The sequence below is a fragment of the Antechinus flavipes genome, chromosome X (genome assembly GCF_016432865.1).
Source record: "Antechinus flavipes isolate AdamAnt ecotype Samford, QLD, Australia chromosome X, AdamAnt_v2, whole genome shotgun sequence".
NCBI classification, from domain to species: domain Eukaryota; kingdom Metazoa; phylum Chordata; class Mammalia; order Dasyuromorphia; family Dasyuridae; genus Antechinus; species Antechinus flavipes.
Genome location: NC_067404.1, coordinates 26065172 through 26067955, shown reverse-complemented (window position 1 = coordinate 26067955; position 2784 = coordinate 26065172). Strand labels below are relative to the sequence as shown.

At 43.5% G+C, this 2784-nt stretch overlaps 1 protein-coding gene across 10 annotated transcripts in view; it reads right to left on the bottom strand.

Moving 5' to 3' along the window:
• Positions 1-2159: 2159 nt before the first annotated feature.
• LOC127542569 (rab GDP dissociation inhibitor beta-like) overlaps positions 2160-2784 on the bottom strand; it is a 5067-nt gene continuing 4442 nt past the window's right edge. For 5 of the 10 annotated variants that reach the window (XM_051968289.1, XM_051968291.1, XM_051968295.1 and 2 more), the window contains one exon: positions 2290-2412. The gene's annotated coding sequence lies outside the window, so the exon portion shown is untranslated. The other 5 variants (XM_051968288.1, XM_051968292.1, XM_051968298.1 and 2 more) reach the window with 2 other exon arrangements.

Genomic DNA, 2784 nt, shown 5'->3' with positions numbered 1-2784 from the left:
TGTACAGTAAACACTACTTGCAGACATGTTTTCTTATTTCCCAAGTGTCCAGACCCCAATCACTGCACAACTGTTGTCTGGCTCAAAGTAATTCAGTCTGTTTTTCTTGTAGCCTCTGACGTATCAAAGTGACAGAATTCTAGCAGCTTGGAGTTTGGATTGGGAGGCCCTGATTTCAGCAGGAATGTCCCAGGTCATTTTGCAGCATTCAAGCCACAGACAGATTTGGGAATCCGGATGCCCTGGGGATTACAGCACAGCTAAATGAGTCTCCTGGGTACTTACTTCAGTGTTATCTTGTGGACAGAGGCTTGGTGTTTAAAAAAAAATACTAGATATTTCATGAATATTGTTCTGAATGCCATGAAAAATACCCCCCAAACATTTAGTTACTTCCTTAAAGCTAGCTAAGCTTGCACAGAGTAGCTTCTCATTCCGACACTGTATGTATAAATATAAAGACCCTAAGATTTATGGGTTTCTAAAAAAAGGTTTTTCATCATTCTCAGGTAGACCCCCCACGTACACATACATACACATTCAGTGAGCCTTCCCTTCCCTTTTAACAGAGGAAAGACAGTTAAGCAAATCTACAGGTGACAGCAATCATTCTCATCTGTTACCACATACATCTAACAAAGCATCCACTGTACTGACCCCAGCTTTCCAAGGAAAGGAAGAGAGAAAGCCCGTTTCCTCGTCTTTTCTCAGGAGTCATAAGATTTAGAGCTTGAAGGAACCCTGAAGGTTATCTAGTGACACTCCCTTATTACACAAGATGAAACTGAAGCCCAAGAAAGAGAAGGGAGTTGAATTACATGAGCTCACATACAATATTCTTCATGTTCAAATAGCTTGACAACTTTTTCGACACGCGGCTTGGATGAAGGCAGGTTTTTATCAGATCATCGGAGGGCACATTGCTGACAGATACGTGACCTGCTGGATAAGGGGATACAGATTTTTAAAACGATTTCAACAGGTTAGACTCAAATCAGTTGAAATTTATCAGGGATAATACAAAATCTTACATTTGTATTCAAAAACTCAAAGAAGCTTTGGGGGGAGATTTTAATTAGGGTTAGTTGATTACAGCTTCAGTATGAGTCAGCGATGTGACACAGCAGCAGAAAAGCTTATGTATTCAATGTAATCTTTAAGAAGATTCCTTATGACCCAAGGAAAAAAAATTAGTGGGGCCAGCCACAGTCTGGTTTGTGTTTAGTAGAGGCCAGCCAGGATGGTAAAAGGGCCTGGATATCAGGCTATATGAGTATAATCTGAAGGAACTAGATGAAGGACTTCTTGAGGGGTGAGAGGAAGGATACAGGGATATATTATCTTCTCAAATATGTGCAGGAGATCATGTGGTTCATAAGTATAATTTAGACTCATTTTGCCCCAGCACTACCTTCTACGGGGAACAAAGTGTCTCTAATTACACAGACGATTGTGGCTTAATGATGAAGAATAACTTCAGTAATAGAATTATTCAAACTTGCCTTTGAAAGCAGTAAGCATTCACCATCACTAGAATGTTAGGGTCAAAAAAGGAACTGCATGCGATATTCTATTTTGGTAGCACAGTGAGAATAGAACGACAACACAGTCAGATTTGTAATCAAGAAGAATGAGTTCAAATCCAGCATTAGACAATTACTATGTGACCTGAACTATGAAATGAAGAGAATCATAGCATCTACAAGACAGATGGTGGCTAGAATCAAAGGAAAGATCCGAAAAGTGTTTAATATGGTGCTTAGATACTTTGATCATGATAAGCTATACAGGTCATCTGGAGACAACTGGTTCCCTTGATTCCTAAGGAATCTTGAGTTACAGGACTCTAGTAGAAAAATGTTATTAGCTATGCTTTGACACTTTAAAATAAACATGCAAAAGACATTTGGAAATGGGTACCAAGGAAGTAATGCTACATTTATTATTAATTCCTCATACAAAAAAGACAAAATAGGAAAGACTGTAGGAACCAGAGAGGGAAATTTTAAAATCATGGCCTTCTAAACTCACAAGGCCATGTACTCTTAAGTCACTATATAAGTAGAACCTAGGAAATGAATTTCACTCTCAGCAGGGAAGAGTTGGGATCAGGTATGTATTCTATAAACCTTAGCTGAGGGAAAAGAAGGGAGAAGGGGAGTGACCTTAACTGGGGAGAAGGAGGGAGAGGGCTCTAGAGACCTTAGCTGGGGGAAAGGAGGGAGAAGGGGAGTGACCTTAGTTGGGGGAAAGGAGGGAGAGGGGGAGTGACCTTAGCTGGGAGAAAGGAGGGAGAGGGGAAGTGACCTTAGCTGGGGGAAAGGAGGGAGAGGGCGAGTGACCTTAGCTGGGGGAAAGGAGGGAGAGGGCGAGTGACCTTAGCTGGGGGAAAGGAGGGAGAGGGGGAGTGACCTTAGTTGGGGGAAAGGAGGGAGAGGGGGAGTGACCTTAGTTGGGGGAAAGGAGGGAGAGGGGAGTGACCTTAACAGGCGGAAAGGAGGGAGAGGGCGAGTGACCTTAGCTGGGGGAAAGGAGGGAGAGGGGAGTGACTTAGCTGGGGGAAAGGAGGGAGAGGGCTCTAGAGACCTTAGCTGGGAGAAAGTAGGGAGAGGGGAAGTGACCTTAGCTGTGGGAAAGGAGGGAGAGGTTGCGAGTGACCTTAACTGGCAGTAAGGAGGGAGAGGGCTCTAGAGACCTTAGCTGGGGGAAAGGAGGGAGAGGTTGCGAGTGACCTTAGCTGGGTGAAAGGAGGGAGAAGGGGAGTGACTTAGCTGGGGGAAAGGT